Source organism: Spermophilus citellus (assembly GCF_964194105.1).
Source record: "Spermophilus citellus genome assembly, chromosome: 9".
In the NCBI taxonomy this organism is placed as follows: Eukaryota; Metazoa; Chordata; class Mammalia; order Rodentia; family Sciuridae; genus Spermophilus; species Spermophilus citellus.
This window is the reverse complement of record NC_138191.1, coordinates 133,756,782-133,776,978: the sequence shown is the minus strand read 5'-3', so window position 1 is coordinate 133,776,978 and position 20,197 is coordinate 133,756,782. Positions and strand designations below refer to the sequence as shown.

Below are 20,197 nucleotides of genomic sequence, written 5' to 3'. Positions count from 1 at the left end.
CCAAAGAATAAATTTCAACTGCCATTTTTACTAAAATACATAAAAGTCAAGTCACTACTGCTGTTGAGGTTCAAAACCAACAGAGATTTGAATATATTCTTCTAATCAGCTATTTTAAAATTATAAGTAAATAATTTGCTGAGCTAATGGTACAAATAGGTGTGTACACAGCAGCAGACACCACTTGGAGATTTTTGAACCAAAAGTAGTTTTCAAATGCAGCACTATATGCGCTCTATTTTGTTCCTCTGAAGCCCAACAGTCATATATAAACTGGTCCTTTCTTAAAACTACAAAAGCCCATTCACTTTGTGGAAAAGAAGACAGGAGAACAGATCTAATTGTTCACCTTTCAAAGGTTAATGGGATACTTTAATTTCATAGAGCTCTCCTATACATACGTACCTACCATACTCTTAATAATCTTAACACATAAGGCTGGGGCTCAGTGGTGGAGTGCCTACTTCTTACTTCGATTCTCAGCACTGCATGTAAATAAATGAACAAAATAAAGGTTCAAAAAGGTCCATCAACAACTAAAAAAAAAATTAATATATGGCAGGCACCTTGGCACACGCCTGTAATCCCAGGAATTTGGGAGGCTGAAGCAGGAGGATTGCAAGTTCCAAGCCAACCTCAGCAACTTGGTGAAACTCTGTCTCAAAATAAAAATATAAAAAGTACTGGAGATGCGGCTCAGTGGTTAAGTGCCCCAGGTTCAATCACTGGTACCTCTCCCAATCTTAAATCTTTGGGGTGGGGGGCCAAAACTGAGGATTGAACTCAGGGGTACTCAACCACTGATTCATATCCCCAGCTTTTTTTTTTTTTAACACATTTTATTTGCTGGGTGGTGCTGGGAACAAACCCAGCGCCTCACACTTATGGGGCAAGCGCTTTACCACTGAGGTACAACTCCAGCCCCTCCCAGCCTTTTTTGTATTTCATTTAGATACAGGATCTCATTGAGTTGCTTAGTGACTCGATTTTGCTGAGACTGGCTTTGACTCAAAATCCTCCAGCCTCAGCCTCCCAAATTGCTGAGATTACAGGCAGGCACCACCATACCTGGTAAAATCTTAAATCTCAACACATAACTTTCAACTAATACTCTAAAACGTTTCCTATTTTCTTTTTTTATAGCCAAAGACACATATTTTAATTATAATCACTTACATTCATTACCTTATTTTATCCCAAAAACCTGAACATAACTGTCATATTAATCACCATAAAATCCTACCTTCAGAATGTCACTGTTGTTACCCTCAGCATTCAATGCATTAACCAAGTCAATGCCATTCACCTGCAGTGTCTTCTTACCACTATTCTACTATTCCTGCTCCCGAGGCCAAACCTCTAGCTTCTATTACTACTACTCACTGGCCATCTGTGACTTTTTAAACTATAACCATTAGCTTTAAAAGAATGAGAACTTTTAGCCCAGTGCAGTGGCACATGCCTATAATCACACTGACTCTGGAAGCTGAGGCAGAAGGACTGCAAGTTCCAGGCCAACCTCAGAGACTTAGTGAGACCCTGTCTTAAAATAAAAACAGCAGAAATGTAATTCAGTGGCAGAGCTCTCTTGGGTTCAATCACCAGTACTATAAATAAACAAACAAAATGAGAATATTTAAACAATCATCCAATTCATTTTAGGTGAGGGCATGTTTTAAATTTTTTTAAATAAATGTTATCTGATTTTTTTAAAACCTCAGGTGTCTTCAAGGAAACCTGATTTGTTTATTTATCTTTTCAACAAAACTTAAGAAACAAAAAAGACCCAGCAATTCTATATCTAGGAATTCACATAAAGTTATAAATAAGGAAACAAAGGTTTATGAACTATTTCCACAGATATTCTTTGTAGTACTGCTTATAATGAAAATAACAAAGAATAAAAGAGGCCATAAGAATAATATCACATGTATATTTGTAACACCAACACTTGTTTGTGTTTGTAAAGAGGAACAGGGAGGAGCTATTTTCATCATATACCTGTTTGTAATGTTTTAACTTCTTAATAAGAAATTATTTCTATAAAGCAAATATGTTCACATAAAACCAACTCTGTTAGTGACCAGAGTATCGGACTCATTTTGAAGAAAATGACAATCAGACTCAAAATGACAAAGCTTTCCTGGAGCATTTCAAAAACACAGAATGAATGTAAGCTCCAAACTCATCAGTATAGAACCTAAAGATAACAAGAAAACCACTCTCGAGCTGGGGTTGTGGCTCAACAGTATAACGCTCGCCTGGCATGTGGGAGATGCTGGGTTTGATCCTCAGCATCACATTAAAATAAAATAAAGGTATTGTGTTCAACTACAACTAAAAAAATATTTAAAAAGAAAAGGGAAAAAAAAAAAAAACCACTCTCCTTTCAATTGCATGGAGTTTTGCCTGAATATAAGCTGTTCTTTACCAGAAACAACTTATATGAGGAGCACTCCTCCCATTTGGGAATTCAGTAAGCACCTCTTGGTTAGCAACAGGCAAAGTGGTATAGGCTACCAAGTCACCAAGTCACCCACAGGGTGGAAGAAAGCCTTTTCACAAAAGTCACTTCTTGTACAATGGAAGATGAACAACAGGGGGATCAGGACTTGTCGTGGAATCCTAGCCTCACCATTCACCAGCTGGGAGGCACAATAAAAACATTTAACCTAAGACTCAGTTTCCTCACTTCTACCTCAGTGTTATTAAACCTGCAGAGATTCAGTAATTCTGAAAAGATAAAATATTAAGAAAATGAAATCATACATAAGCTCATCATCCTGAGATTAGCACTGTTAAATTTTGGTATATTTTATTACAATCTCTCCTCAGTCTCTGCTGAGGACATGCTGGTATGCATATTATTGGAATCATATTGAATAAACAATGTCATCTATATAGTTTTTTCATATAACTTTACATTATTTTTTAATATCATAATGATTTTCCCCCATTGATGGGGATGGAACCCAGGACCTGGCACGTGCTAGACAAGTGCTCTACCACTGAGCTACACCTCTATCCCCTATATCACAATGATTTTTTAATAGCTGCATAGTATTTCTTTGTATAGATGAGCCATGATTCAAATATTCCCTGTCTAATCTTGAATACTTATACTAACAAATCATTCTTTAATCTCTTTTTGGTTTCTCACCCCACCACACACCTTTTTTCAGGAAAAGTCCCTGCCTCCTCCTCCACTACACATGAACCCCAAACTGTTAACATTAGCTAATACATCCTCCCACCAACAGTACGAAGAATGCATTTGTTATCATGGAAAAACTGATGACTTATAGAATGATGTTAGACTTCTCATGTTATAGTTCTAAAAACTGCTGACATGCCCAGAAGTTCTCTTTGGAAATTTCACAAATCATTATGCTCTCCTTTTTGTATTATTTGTTTTGCTTTCCTCCATTGCAATGGAAGTGCTGGGAGGGTAGGAACTTTGTCTTTTTTATGTTGTCACACCTAAAATATTAGAGCACATAGTCAGTTGGTGCTCCCTAATACTATGAATTTGCTGTTAAGTGCCAGGCACAGTCCTAGGCACTCTGTCCTGCCATGGTTTGAATATATCCCCCAAATTTCATACACTGTAAACTTTTAATCCCCATACATCAGGGTTAGGAAGAAGAGCCTAGTTAAGAGGTAATCAAGTTGTCTAAAATGTGGGTTAGCTATCATGAGAAGTTACCCTCTTGCCCTTTACTTTTTGCTATGGGATGAGGCAACAATGAAGCCCTCACCAGATGCCTGTGCTGTACTCATGAACTTGCCAACCTCCAGAACTGTGAGTCAAGACCAATCTCTACTGCTGTCAATGAGCTTGTCCCTGGTATTCTATAAGAGCAACACAAAACAGATTAAACACGACCCAGGCCCCACAGGTAGTCATCATTTCCTCATGTTAATTAAGGAAGCAGCCACAGAAGGTAAGCAACTCAGAATCTCAGAATAAGCAGCAGAACTAAAAACAACTCTTTGCATAGCAGTTGACTAGCAGGCTACACTGAATAAAATGACCTAATTACATCAGAAAAGCCTCCCTGTGACAGTAATAAAAACTGAATGAGGGCTGGGAGTATAGCTCTGAGTTGGTGCCCACCTAGCAGGTGCAAAGTCACAGGTAGGATTCCAGCATTGCGCTTAAAAAAAAAAAAAAAAACACTGAGCTAGATTACAATTAACTTGGCCAGGCATGGTGGCACACACCTCTAATCCCGATGACTCTGGAGGCTGAGGCTGAAGGATTGCATTCAAAACCAGCCTCAGCAACTTAGCAAGACCCTGACTCAAAATAAAAAAGTTTAAGAAGGACTGGGGATGTGGTTCAGTTGTTAAGCACCCCTGGGTTCAACCCCCGTAACATACATACATACATACTTACATACATATGTACATACATAAATAAATAAGTACACTGACTTTTTTTGCTAAGTAAATGTCAACACTAATGTTTTTCATTTTCATTACAAATGTATGTGGACTATATCATGGATTAATTAGAATTCAGTGGGCAAGTCTAAGACCCAAATCACCATTATTTGGAATCAAATAACATGGTCACAACAACAACAAAAGACTTAAAAATGAACTTTTGAAATAATCTGTTTGAAATGGACATAGGATACCTCTTTATTTCCCTCTTTTTTGTTAAAGTCAGCACTCTCATGGCCAAACTAAATCTTTTTATTTTCTATAACTAGAGAAAATATTTTCCCACATCTTCTACACATGTTGTACTCTTTTTTCCCTCATTTTAGGTTAAGAAGGATAATTTTATCCATTAAATTAAAAAAAAATAATATCCCCACCTAAGCTAACTTTCCTTTCCACCACACACCAATCCCCTATACCACATCCACCAGTAAAACAGTACCAAACTAGGTTTATTTATAAATATCAACCCATTTTTGTTTCTGTGACTTCAGCTCCTTTTTAAAAGTGTACCGTACAAAAACGCTGGAAGCCTGTGATAAAGACAGCTCTAGATAATTTTATCTCCTCAAAAGCAAAGGGGACAGTAAGGAGACCTTACCACTGAGAAAACAGGTTATTCATAACATAATCTGCTTCACCCTGCAAGGCCTGACTTTATTACAGGTCTGTATCCAATGATTTAAATCCAGCTAGTGCAGTGGTACACACCTATAATCCCAGCTATTTGGAAAATTCAAGGACAGCATAGGTAATGTAGCATAGAGCCTATCTCAAAATTAAAAAGAGCTGGGTATGACATATCTCTGTGGTAGAGTGCCCCTGGGTTCAATCTCCAGGGCCTAAAAAACACAAAATTTCAAATCTTTCCTCTGTGTGTGTGTGTATATATACACGTTGGAGACTAAACCAGCTCAAACCAATCCAATTGGGGGGGGGGGGGAAGAACATGCCTTTATTTTGTTTATTTTTATGTGGTGCTAAGGATCAAACCCAGTGCCTCACACATGCTAGACAAGCGATCTGCCACTGAGCTACAGCCCCAGCCCCCAATCCAATCTTAAAGTACATACTTTCTAATAACTTGGAGCCAATAACATACTTTAAAATTTAAGGTTGTCCACACATGCTCCTGGGCAGAGACATTTCTAAACCCTTTAGACATTTCTAAACTCATCATCCAGCCCATGGTGTCTCTCGATCCCTTTGTACACTCTAAGAAGAAAGAAGGGGGAAACATTCTAACCATGTTATGCCATTACTACTAATGTTTATTTGTTCTGAGTTTTACAAACTAACTCTAGACTAGGAAAACAAAGACCTATCCCCTTTTTTTAAGCAAAAACATTGGTTTCCTATTATAAGTGGATGGTTCTATTGGCTTCTTGGACTACACAACTGCAAGCAAAGCCCTTTGATGATGGAAAAACCCCGTAAATGTAATACTTATTAATAAGGTACATCGTTTATCAGAATGCATCCAATAAACTATAAACACACACACACAACAACGTAGACTGGAACATATCCAATAAACTATAAACACACACACACACAAAGGAAGTGGTTCAGCTACATCACACTAGTTCTCGCCTCAATTCATAAATGGAAAACCACAAAAACAAGACAAAAATCTAAAGGCCTTTTTCTGGAAACCTTACAGTGAATGGATGTGGGTTAAGTCTTTATGTTATTGAACAGTTCTCATTGATGCATCACTTTCAATGACCACAGGGAAGGAAAAAGTGTAATCTTAGTCAATTCTATCATGCAAGGAGATCAAATAACATTTCAAACACAGCCAGTCAAGCCCCAGCGCCTGCCAGAGTACAATGAGCACTCAAGGGCTCTGGACTGAAAACCACCTTTCACTAGTCCCAGAGATCTTTATAAAATAGTTTAAACACAGTAAATTACAGAGTTGAAAAAAATAAATACAAGCACCTAACTGGTGCCCTCACACTACTGTGAAACTGCTGTTAAGCAGTCCTTGTGTTGATTTACTAGGCAATGTAAATATTCAAAAAGGCAACTGCCTCTCGGGGCCCAAATCCACATGCTTTAAAATGCAGAGTGGGTGTGCTTCTGGAAACAATTGCCCACAGAGCAAGGGGCCTCCATAGGATACTGTTCCCGTGTGTAAGGCTTCAAATTTAAAGTTGGAGTTTGGGGGGGGGGGGGGGCGCCTCAGTACAGTATTTTGGACACAGAATTTTCCAAGATTTTGTCACTGTTTTCTACTTCTACTCAGAAATCTCAATCTTTAAAGAACACATGCATACAATTTCAAAGGGAACATGTAATCTACTGACCCCTGTATTCTTTCACATACCACTTTTTAGATTTTCCATATGGCTGAAAGGAAGACTCTAGTCAAACAATGCCCCACGGAGTGCAATGGCACATGCGCCAGGGAGGCTTAAAGACTGAGAGTAAAACAAAGTAACCTATTACGTGAGTTTTTCTCAGCAAACTGAAAGTGGTCCAGCAGGTCTCCCCAAGGCCTCAGAGAAGGAGATTCTGAGTCAACAAGGGGAAGAGGAGAGGGTAGCGGGGGAAGCCACCACACATACATCTCCCTTCCCTCCTACGCCACCCCCCCAACACACACATAAGCACACAATTTAAACTTGAAGAAATCTTCAAGACTACCCCCCTGCATTTTGGCTATTCTGGCAAAATAACCCTGTTTTGGCCAAAAAAAAAAAAAAATTATATTTGGGCTTTAGTAGCCCCACATTACTTCATAATCGAATCGAATCTTATTTTTAAGCTTCAATTTACTTCACTATAAGCAATGAGATTTTCAAATCAAATAACTACTTTAGCATTATACAGGCTTTCTTTTCAGAAGAAAATGTATATACACATTCATATAGTGCTTTCTCTGCCCTAGAGACATTTTCTGGTCAATTTAATTGAAATTTCCAGAGTTTGAGGCAACTAACATGCTAGGAATCCAAACGGAGTCACGATGAACCCCCGCCACCTATTGCTGGAAAACCACTGACATTCTCGACACTCGAGTTCATCTTTCTGGGGTCAGCTGGACACTGGAACACCCACCTCCGAGAGCGCCCGCGCCCACGCTTGCCCAACTTCCTGCCCCAAACCGCTTCGCCCTCCCGGCACGAGGCCGCGGGCCACTTGCCAGCTGCAGATCGGCAGCAGGGGCCGAGCCCTCCCGCGCTCCTCCTCTGCTCAGGGCCAGCAAACTCCCTGCGGGGGCAGGGGCAGGACGGTGGTGCGGGGTGGTGAAATTCACTCGCCAAACAAAAGGAGGCCCGCGCGGCCGCAGGGCAGCGCCGAGTGCCCGCAGGTCCCGGGGCTCGAGGAGGGGGTGGCCGGGCCGGGCTGGGCTCTGCCCGCGGCTGGAGAATGCAGCCGCTCCGGCCCACGCCTGCTGCCCGTGGCCACCGCGCTCTGCTCCCGCACCTACAGCCCGGGCAGCCGGGCCAACACTGCCACTTGCCTGTGACCCAGACACAGAGGGAGAAAGAACAGCCTCCCCGCGACAGCGGCGGCCAGCAAAACCCGGACTGGAGGCCGGCCGGCTCCGCGCGCGCCTCTGCCCGCCACCGCTGTGGGCGCGCAGCGCGCGTACACACACAATACCGGCTGCAATTTTATCTCCTTCCTTGCTTAGCCAGCCTCGGTTCCCCTCATTCTTCCCTCCCTTCCCGACAGCCGGAACTGGGAGGCTGTGTGATTGATGGCAGCTCTTAATAGCGTGGTCAGCTAGAAAATGCATCTGCAAGCAAGATATTAAAGAGGCAGCGCATCCCCGTGAGTGATCAGTAGTTCACACATCCTAGAACTGCCTCTGCTTCTGCCAGGAATAATAATGCCAACCACTTCTGACGTCTAGCAAATGCAGATGAAACCAACAACCATAGACAAGCCAAACATTTGTTTCAATGATGCACAGGAGAAAGCAGCATTGGTGTCAAAACAACATTTCCGACCTCAATTTTCTTTACAGTTTAAGAATTCTTTGTAAGTCATTTGATATAAAATCTCTCCAAACCCTTTACTACACGAAAATAAAGACCCATCTGCTAGACAAGACACAGCTTAAATTGGGCTTGACTGAAATTCATCTAATAAGGAAGCAAAATAAATGCACATTCCGTACCATGTGGCTTTAAATAAACATGTAACTCACTGGCTACTACATTCCAGACTCCCTCATTAATTCCATTTGTATATGCATGTAAAGACAATTTCCAACTGTTAACTCCCCCCCATTAAGTCTTAAAAATTCATCAATTTACCATTATATATAATTATAATGCACTAATTTTTTCAAATGTAAAACATCAACATGCTAAATTTCATTAACATTAAATTAAATCGCATTTATGTATTGCCTAGTAGTAATAGCCAAGGTGTTTTGTGTGTGTGTTGTTGGGTTTTTTCTTTTTTTTTTTTTGGTACCAGATATTGAACCTAGGGATGCTTTACCACCAAGCTACATCCCAGCCCTTTCTTATTTTGAGACAGGGTTTCTCTAAGTTGCTTAGAGCCTTACTAAATTGCTGAGGCTGATCTTTAACTGGCAATTCTCCTGCCTCAGTTCCCCAGTTGCTGGGTTTAGAGGGTTGGGCCACCATGCCCAGCACCCCTTTGTCCTCTTTAAAAAAATTTTTTTAACAAAAAATGATTCTCATAGAATATGAATTCAAAATACTCAGTATCAGCCCAAATTTAAAAGTTACAAATTCAACATTTGAATGATCGCTTTGGGTACCTTTACTGTATATTATACCTTGGACTTTGCAGGCAAGTTTCAAGGAACTCTCAAATAGCTTTATAAATGTTAATTAGACTTTCCAAGGTCCCTGAAAGTTGTTGAATTATTGGGCACCCTCTAACCAATAAGCAGAGAGATTCAGACAGATTAAAGTGATTTGTCTAAAGTCTCTCAAAGAGGAAGCCCACAGGCCCTTCCTCTTTGGCCCAAATAACCAAACTGACAGGCATGTGTGCTATTTAAAGACCATTCCTGCATTTTTAAATAAAGATCAAGTTATTCTACAGAGACTGGAATATCTAAAACTAATAGCATATGTCCTGAGAGCAAGAGTGAATGAAGCACTTCTAAGCCATCCTGAAAGGTGGCTGTCATTGATACAAACAAGGAGGTGTCTATAGTGCAAATCTAGCCGTATCAACTCTACTAAACACTGTTCCTCAATGAAACCATCCTGAGGTTTAAAAAATATGCTTTACAATCAAGTGGCTTTGAGATCACTCCACATATCTAAGAGATGAAATTCATCCTAAGGCTTGCCTACAAAATCTCCTCCTGTACCTGGACTCACTTCCATTTTCTTACCAACTATATTCAGGCTTGTAGCAAAGTCTGAGGAGAGTTTGTTTGGGTTTGTTCGTTTTTCCTCCACAAACCATTTAAAAAGTGCTGGTTTATACTGAATTGAAAAAGGCTGGTAAGAACTATCAAATTTCTAAATTCAGAATTCATACTGTACTTAGCCTCTGAGGGAGTCTAAATGCTTTGATGGCATTTTATTACACAAAGTCTTTTGTTCTTTCTTGCATCTTCTGCTGATCTGATCCACCCACATCTACCACCCCACCTTCCAGCTATACCAGTCCTTCTATTCCCCCCAGGTATTAGAATTCCTACCTGTGGTCTGCATTGCTTCTTCCCACTGAACAGGAATAATCTCCTGGCCTCTCTACCACATACACAGACAAGTTAAAGCCTGCTCCCGCCTTCAAATCTCAGGTCAAATACCATTTTTTCAGAAAAGTTTCCCCTGAGGACATATTCTGGGTCAAATTCCTTTATTATAAGTCCTCACAGAACTGTGTTCCTTTCCTTAAGAGCATTTATCTCAGTTTGTAATTCATTGGCGTGATTTTCTGATTAATGTCATAGCTCCCTCTAGACAGAGTTCCATTAGAGAAGGTTCTATACACTTGCTATCATCAAATTCCAGTGTCAAGCACACAGATCTATGGAATGATAAGTGAACTGAAGGCAACGACCCCATTTTACTCATTTTGTATATTCTCTGTATGTTTCTTGGCATGAAGAAGCCTATCTCAAACAAGCAGTATAGTATCTCAAGTAAGTAGCCTCTATGCAAATACATATGTCTTCTACTAATCTTCATAAGTCTAGTAAAATAACTTTTATCCCCAATTTATGGAAATGTAAATAACTGTGCCTAGGATTAATCATAAAAACCCTGAATAATTTAACCAGGGTTCTATTTGCAAGCTATGTTTTTATAAGAGTTGATGAGGTACAGAAGCCATCATTAATGTACTCAAGTCAAGCTTTTCCTACTTATTGGCATTTAAACAATATGTAGACAGAAGCAGGTAAACTGGCAGACCAATAAATTTTGCACACACACTGAGTAATACAAACAAAATATAAAACTTGGAAAGCACTTGTACACCTTGTACACTAGTTTGTCTTCAAGCTTCTTGGAATGCAAAAGTACTACCAAATTCTTCTCCAAAGAGAGGAGTTAATCTTCACCCCTCTTTGGCACTGAACTTTATTTGCATTTTTCTCCTCTTCAAATAAAAAGCCTCTATGTTCCTGAACATGGAAGCTTACATAAGAGCTCTTTTCACCTGGGGGCTTCCAGTCAGTGGTAACAAACCGTTCCAAACCCCACTCACATTCTTCAAAGTGAAGAACTGATTTTAAGCACCATTAGAGTTAATCTGTAAATTGAGGGATCTGCAGAGCAGAAATGGAAATTAATACAAGAACTACAATTTTTTCAGGTGTTTTGCATCTAAGAATATTAAAAATGAAAGAATAACTGTGTAAGATGAAAAAATATTAGATTTAACCCACCCCAACCCCCTAATTAATACACATTATTGCTGTGAGTATTTCATTTGGCATTGCTTGGCTACTACATGATCTCTCCCTGGCCTTGTCTGGCATTGCTAGCTTTTGTCCTGCACTCCATTCCATACAAAGTCCACCTCCTGGTTTCACAACTCCCTTCATTTATCAAAACAACCCTGTCAACTTGAGTACCAGTAACAGGTAATGAGAGGAGACAACAGATGCAGTTAGGAGCAAAGCACTCCATATTCTACAGGCCTCAGCATGCAGCCAAGTGAGCTGACATCTGACTTTATCCTAACAAGTTATAATTAAATCGAAAGTCTAGTTAAACTAACATTATAGCTATGACCAGAACTACCAACAAGGGAAATGAGAAGTATAACCTTAGCACTAGGTTTACAGGGCCCAGGTTTTTCCAGATCCTGATCCTAAAAAACCCTGCATCTACTCTGTCCACCACTGTCACAGTAAGGAGAAATCTTGGCCACATCTTCTTAAGATGGCCTCATTTGGCCACTACCCAAGACCACCAAAGGGAGAAGAGTACATATTTATGTGACAGTTTATAAACAGTAATATTCATCATAATAATAACAACCGAAGTCAACCAATTGTAACTATCTAGATGAGACAATCAACATTCTAATGGTGTTATCTAATGCATTCAAACCTAGCAACTTGGCTCAAAAGTGTCAAAATGTCAGAATACCCAAGTAAGCAAACAGTAACTGAATCAAGATAGCCATGTTTGCACAGTACACTAGAAGGTTTTATGTTACTATGCAGAATATGGATATAGAATTTTATGCAAACTACCCTCTCCTTTCCCTTTGCACTCACCAAAATGTCACCAGAAAACAAAAACTTTAAAAAAAAAAATCTTTTAGAAACCCTTTTAAATTTTTTAAACTAGAGCAGTATATGCCCCATAGAAAATATAAGCAATTCCACTTAATACAATGAAATCTCTCCAAGTTCTCTTCTAGAATGTATGTAACATGCACACATATCTAAGAACACACATACTCATTTGTCTGAAGGTTCATCCTGTTAGTTTTTATTTCACAAAAATTCAGTCCCACTATTAATGCTATAAGGCAAATTGTTGTTTCTCTCAATTCATATCCCATTCCTGTGTACAGAGGCACAGAATTCTACAATGGGAAAGTACTAAAAGTACCAAGTCCCTAATTGAAATTGTTGCCACTGGTTTTTGTTCTCAAGATTGTTAAAACAAATTTCTGTGAGTCTTTATGTATATTATTTCTACAGCATAGGAATTTGTAGTTCAATAGATTACACAATGATGTGATCAGAGAGATTTATTCAAACTGCCTTCCAAAAAACTGCATCAATGTATATTCTTTTTTCCCCCATTTTTTTTACTATTTATTTTTTAGTTGTAGTTGAACACAATACTTTTATTTATTTTTATGTGGTGCTGAGGATCCAGCCAAGGGCCTAGGACATGCTAAGCGAGCGCTCTACCGCTGAGTCACAACCCCAGCACCACCACCCCATTTTTTTTATTGGTGCATTATAGTTGTTCATAACTAATATATACTTTTATCAACATGGGTCCTATACCCACACTTTCAATCTGGTTTATTGCTCCTCTGATTTTGGAGTATGTACTCTCCTAGATCCCATTATCTTTCTGGCCATTCTCTGTTTCATTCAATGATTCCCCCTAAATATAAGTAGTCCTGAACATGTCTAGTCTCTTATCACACTCTGGCTTCTCTCACAAGGGAGGAGACTCACTTTCAAGCTGCATCTGTGTCAGTGATTCCAAAATTTTCTTTTTCCAGCTGAGTTTGCTTTTTAGCAACAGACCCATGTTTGCAAATGCCCTGTGGGGTCCACCATAATGCTATTCTACATACACTCTCCAATCATCTCAAATCAAATCAAATGTTCTTCTTCATAGTCCTGTTTTCTCCAACAAGGTCCCAGGATAAAAGGAAATTGTGATTTTTTATCCTAAAATGGATGTGAAATCAGAATTAGCATATGAAACATAAAATACTTCTTTAGCTTTTCGGACTATCACATGACTCACATTATTTTGACAACAGGAATATAACCTTAGGTCATAGTTCACAAATTTTAAATGCAAATTACAGTCAAGCATATACAATCTTTAAAACAGCCTAATTATTTATCCATTCATTTATCATATCATTTTCCATAGAATCAATATTTAAAGATTAACTATGCCTTCTTTTTATTTATTTATTTATTTGCTGGACAGAATCTTTATTTATTTATTTATTTTTATGTGGTAGTTAGGATGAACCCAAGGCCTTGCACATGCTAGGTGAGCACTCTACCGCTGAGCCACAACCCCAGCCCAGCTATGCTTTTTTGTAGGTAAAGGTGGTACAGAGATGAAACATATTAACTCAATTGAGTTGGTGATGATAATTAAATTCACAGAAAAAGATTTTCTCAGAAATCCATTACCATATATAACAATTAGGCAAACACTCTAAGAAATGAATATTTATATCCTTTACATCAGCATCTTAATATTTACTTTTCTATTTATCAATAAAACTTATGAATTAATTTCAACCTAGATAAATAATATTGTAATCTACAAAATAGACTCTTGAAAAATAACCAGAAATAACATAGGATTTTAAAAATCAGACAAAATGGTCATCAGAAATCTATACAATATATAGTCCAATATTAAATATCTAAGTACAAAATTAAAGCTGAGCATTAATTAAAACTTTCCTTTTATGTTTTATACTTTCCAACACAGTCCTAAACATATACTTAGGAGCAATAAATTGCTACCAAGTATTTATTTATTTATTTTTTAATATTATAGACTTTTTTTTTTTAAAGAGAGAGTGAGAGAGGGGAGAGAGAGAGAACTTTTTTTTTAATATTTATTTTTTAGTTCTCAGCGGACACAACATCTTTGTTGGTATGTGGTGCTGAGGATCGAACCTGGGCCACACGCATGCCAGGCGAGCGCGCTACCGCTTGAGCCACATCCCCAGCCGCTACCAAGTATTTAAAATATTACTTCACAAAATAAGAAAGTATTGCCATTACTAAAATATATTGGGGGGGGGGGGCAGCTTACAGCAACCACTTGTCAATTTCCAAGAACAGGGGGCAAAAGTATGCCACTCAGAGGAAGACCTCTGAAGAGCAAAAGCTCAAAAACAATGAGGGTGGAGTGGGGATTGGATGGACTCAGGTGCACTTAACCCAAGAGCCACATTCCTAGCCCTTCCTTATTTTGAAACAGGGTATGCGTTGCTTGGGGCATCACTAAATTTCCTGAGGCTGCCCTCAAACTTGTGCCTCCATTTCTAGAGTCTATGGGATTACAGGCATGCGCCACCACACCCAGCAAGCTTTAAATATCTTTAAGGACATATTCATTTTAAATTCACCAGGGGTCTCAGAATAATGCATAAATGAAATTATAAAATACCAATAAGAGATATACTTGTCAAGGACAAAATACAATTAAGAGAGATTTCTCATTTGGAAAAGTATTATAAATTTAAAACAAAACAATTTTATGAAAAAAGAGCTGGAGGACTCTGAACCCTATTGGATGTTTAGAATGAGGACCTTCATGTATCTTGAGCTCATAATATGTGATAAAATCAGTTGGGAGATTCAGCCAAGTTTATTTGGAAGCAAGCTTAAGACAACTCAAAAATGCCAGTTGAAATCACTATACCAAGAATTCAAAATATTAACTAGGTAGGTAGATTTCTATGTAACTAACATAATATATACAATTTCAAAACCTTGTTTTGCCCTTTTCGTTATTATTCTGATTGTGTTTTCCCTATGCCTTCAATAGACCAACTTTGTGTGTGTGTGTGTGTGTGCGCGCGCGTGCTGGGGATTGAACCCAGGGCCTAGCATTCTACCAACTGAGCTATATCCCCAGCCCTAGACTAACCATTTTAAAATAAAATCACACAAATCTTTTTCAGGAGAAACATTTTTAAGTGTTTTAAAAAATTAGATGAGTACCATTTGCCAGTAATGCAACCACAGGTAGCATTACTGATTCAGCTACTAATTCAGTAATTTCCTGCCAAAAACCAATCATTTCTCTCCAGAAACGGTCCTAAGACTAATTCAAAATATATACTCACACACAGCATAAAATTTTGGTTAAAACAAAACTCAAAAGCCAGAGTTTCGAGAATGCCCAACCTAAACAACTCAGGGTGGTTTCTTTCATGTTCCTCTGCAACAAGGCGGGGGAGGGGGATCAGAGTGAGACTGTCACAAAAGACAAATGCTAAACATCCAGTTCTGGAGTTTAATTTCAACTGGCCAAAAAAAGCAAATATTTAGATTGCAGGAAATACAATTTTGTACAAAATAAGAGTCAAGCTAACTTCTAATGTTTATACATCATTTGATTAATTCCAACAATAAAATCTAAACACGGATCATGCCCTCCAACGCTTACAGTGCAGCACATGAAAGCCCTCTCATGGGCCTCTGCTAAGTTTAAACGATTATAATGTAAAGCATGTTCATTCTCATAAGTGAAAGGAAATGACTGCCAAATGCTTCCTTTACAATCTCTCCAGAATAGGGCAGGTCCTTTAAGTGAGATTTTCCTGACATTCCAATTGTAGCAGACATTGAACAAACAGAGGCACATTAAAAGCTGACCTGGTTCTATTATCTTTTATTGAAGGCCTGGCAAAGATCAGACAGGAGCCCTGTACTATTTACATTTTTTGGTGCATTAATCACTTTTATACTCGAGGGCTTTAGAAGAATTCAAAAGATTTTTTTTTTTTTAAATGAAAATAACCACAGGATATAACCGTAGCTATGTTGGGTCTTTTTCTCAGGAAGGTCAGAAGAGCTTTAAAAACAGGAAGTCTTTGCTATAAGGTTGAGAATGTTTGTTTTAACAGTCTAAGGTGTTATCATTACAGTTTACAGTCAGATGTTATGGAGAAGTGCAGTTTATTCTTTCCAGCCAAGAATTACTGTCCCTCAAGAAAGGGTTAAAACAGTGCCCAAATAACTAGAAGAGCACATTATCTTATTTCAAGACTTGTTATAAAATCTGAATCACATTTGTCTTCTATAAAAGTTAAATAAAAACCATACTAATAAATACTAAGAAAGCCTGGAAAAAAATTACCAGTGGGGTTAAAAACTGACACTTGTCATTTTATACCTGTTTTCAACCAACTGCCTCATTTTTAATCATTATACTAATATTAATCATTGCAATCAAACATTAGAATAAGCAGGGCGCAGTGGTGCATGCCTGTCATCCCATTAGCTCCTGAGTCTGAGGCAAGAGGACTGCAATTCAAAGTCAACTTCAGCAAATTAGCAAAACCCTAAGCAACTTAGGGAGACCCTGTCTTAAAATTAAAATAAAAAGAGCTGGGATTCTGTTAGGTGGTTAAGCACCCTTGGGTTGAATCTATGGTACAAAAAAACACATAAGAATGACAATCCTGGGCTAGGGTGGTGGCTCAGCGGTAGAGCACTTGCCTGGCATGCATGAGGCACTGGGTTCAATCCCTAGCACCACATTATTTAAAAAAAAAAAAAAAAAAAACTAAATAAGAATGACAATCCTTGCTGAATACAAATTCTTGCTTTAAAAAAAAAAAAAAACACTAATTCAGAGCTGGGGCTGGGGCTCAGTGGTAGCTGCGCACTTGCCTGGCATGTGTGAGGCATTGGGTTCAATTCTCAGCACCGTGGTAAATACATAAAGGTCTAACAGCTAAAAAATATTTTTAAAAAAGCTAAAATCAAGGGGATGGGGTTATGGCTCAGTGGTAAGGTGTTGGCCTAGCATATATGAGGCGCTGGGTTCAATCTTCAGCACCACATAAAAATAAATAAAATAAAGGTATTATATCCAACTACAACTAAAAATAAAAAATAAGAACACTAAAACAACCAGGCAGTGGTGGTACACACCTGGAATTCTACCTACTCAAGAGTACAGGGGCAGGAGGAACAAAAGTTTGAGGCCAGCCTAAGCAATTTAGCAAGAGCATATCTCAAAAATTTAAAAAATAACAAAAGGGCTGGGTGAACTCAAAGTCAAGGGTCCTATGTTTTCTCTCATATATGAAGGCCTAAGAGGAAAAATAGGGGAAAGGCAGCTGGAACAGGTAATGGAAATCTCATGAAAACAGAAGACCATTAGTATAGTAGAGAAAGGAGAGGTACTAGGTAATGAAACTGACTAAATGATATTGTTCTATTGTTTGTATGCAGGAATATAAAACAACAAATCCCACTATTACGTATGATTATAATGCACCAATAAAAATTTAAATTAAAAAAATTGTCAAAGATAACAAAGAAGAAAGAAGTCTGGGGATGTAGCTCAGTTGTAGAGTGCTTGCCTAGAATGTGCAAGGCCCTGGGTTGGGGTAGGGGGGGTGGGGTGGGGACCTAAATCAATGCAGATTAACTAAAAAAAAGAAGAAGAAGAAGAAGAAGAAGAAGTTTATCCCCAACAAAAATTATTGATTTCTGCTTTTAAAGAAAAATTTGAAATTAATTTTAAATTTCTACTAGAATGTTAAGCATTTCATAAAATATCCAACATTAAGGATGTTTTATTTCAAAAAAATACAATTCCTTTTTATTTTTTGTTTTCACAGGCAACCAAAAAGAATGGCTTTCTCACTCATTAACTCCATTTTATATGAAATTAATTGTTATAAGCCAAAAATCTAAGTATTAAAATACACATATAGCAATTTAAAATTCAGGGGCTAGGGGTATAGCTCCAAGGTTGAGTTCAATCCCTGCCTTCTCATATATATATGTATGCATATACACACACACACACATTAGTTTGAAAAACCAGAGCATCACAGAATATTGAATTACTTTAAAATACAAATACAAGGGGGCTCGGGATGTGGCTCAAACGGTAGCACGCTTGCCTGGCATGCACAGGGCGCTGGGTTCGATCCTCAGCCACATAAAAATAAAAGATGTTGTGTCTACCGAAAACTAAAAAAAAAAATAAATATTAAAAAAAAATACAAAAATACAAAAAAAAAAATACAAATACAAAAAGCTACTGCCACAAAAGTTTACCATTTACCCCAAGGTATGACAAAAAGGAAAATAAGTCAAACTAATTTTCTATTTGATAGTTACATCAACCTTAAAATGTTATTAATGTTTTTCCTCCAAAGCACCTCTAGGGGGTTGAACTGCCTTCATTTAGCATGAAGGAATAAATGACATCTTTTTACTTCTGGTCAGAAGGCATCGCTAGAATAACCTTACCTTTGCATCACTCTTTGCATAACAACTAATTCCAAAAGGATCCTACTAGTTTTCAGTTTAGTGTACACTGTGCTATGTTCAGATTTCTTTCATGGATACTGGAAGACAATACAGTAATGCCTTTTGACATTTCTGAAGAAAGATAAGTCTCCAACCTAAAATTCCATACCCAAATTGTGAATCAATTATGGGTAGAAACTAAAGATATCTTCAGACATACACAGTCTCAAAACACTTCCCATGTGTCCTTCTCAGGAAGAAATTCAACAAACAGTAGAGGGAAACCAAAACCCCATCAAAATGAGCTCTAAGGGAATGCCCAAAGGCATTATAGGTAATACCCCTTCCAAAAGCTACTAGCTCTAGACACCCAACAAGAGATCCTAGAAAGTTATCAGAGAATGATTTATAGATTACCTAATGTTTTCCATTAATTGAGAGGCTTTTACTGAGGGGGGAGGTGCAGAGTATGCTGGGGATTAATTCCAGGGCCTCATGAGTGCTAGGCAAGCACTCTACAACTGAACTACACCCAAAGCCCTTTCTTTTTTTGAGATAGGGTGTCACGAAATTGCCTAGACTAGCCAGGCGTGGGGGCACATGCCTGCAATCCCAGGGGCCCAGGAGGCTGAGGCAGGAGAATATAGAGTTCAAAGCCAGCCTCAGCAAAGGCAAGGCGCTAAGCAACTCAGTGAGACCCTGTTTCTAAATAAAATACAAAATAGGTCTGGGATGTGGCTCAGTTGGTCAAGTGCCCCTGAATTCAACCATCGGTAACCCCACAGGCAAAAAAAAAAAAAAATTGCCTAGGCTAGCCTTGAACTTATAATTCACTTGTCTCAACCTCCCCAATAGCTGGGATTACAGGCATGCACCAGTGTGTCCAGCTTGATGCATTTTATTTACTTCTGTTGAAAACATGAGACTTATTAAGAGATAGGCACATATAAAACTAAAAAATTTAAAAAACAATTATTAATTCCAGGAAAAACTAAAATAGAAGAAACAGAATTAAACCATAATAGAACATGTGTTTCATAAATACACACACACACACACACACACACACACACACACACACACACATTCCTACAAAAACAAAAGCATTCAATACTGATTTAATTGCAAACTGTGATGTAACCACAATCCACATGGGAAGATGGAAGACGAGAAAGTAGGTGACATACAAAAGCTAAGTCCTCATCTCTCCTTGGGTGAACTCACCAAGTAATGTCAAAAACAAAAAACACATGTATAAGCATGTCCTTTAGCAACATTAAGTGGGGTGGGAGGGGTGATTTTAAAAGTTAAAACAGAGTTAGGGGCTGGGGTTGTGTGGCTCAGCGGCAGAGCACTTGCCTCACATATGAGAGGCACTAAGTTCAATCTCCAACACCACATAAAAAAATAAAATAAAATATGGGGCTGGGGCTGGGGCGGTGGCTTAGTGGTAGAGTGCCTGCCTTGCACATGTGAGGCCCTGGGTTCGATCCTCAGCCCCACATAAAAATAAATAAATAAAGATATTGTGTCCATCTACAACAAAAAAATAAATATTTTTTAAAAAGGTTGAGGCAGGAGGACTGCAGGTTGGAGGTCAGCCTCAGTAAA

At 38.4% G+C, this 20,197-nt stretch overlaps 1 protein-coding gene across 3 annotated transcripts in view; it reads right to left on the bottom strand.

Moving 5' to 3' along the window:
* Positions 1 to 7,882, bottom strand: part of RERE (arginine-glutamic acid dipeptide repeats) — a 306,083-nt gene extending 298,201 nt beyond the window's left edge. For 2 of the 3 annotated variants that reach the window (XM_081305735.1, XM_081305737.1), the window contains exon 1: positions 7,516 to 7,882. The gene's annotated coding sequence lies outside the window, so the exon portion shown is untranslated. The remainder of the gene's footprint in view (positions 1 to 7,515) is intronic. The other variant, XM_081305736.1, reaches the window with a different exon arrangement.
* Between the last annotated feature and the right edge of the window lie 12,315 nt (positions 7,883 to 20,197).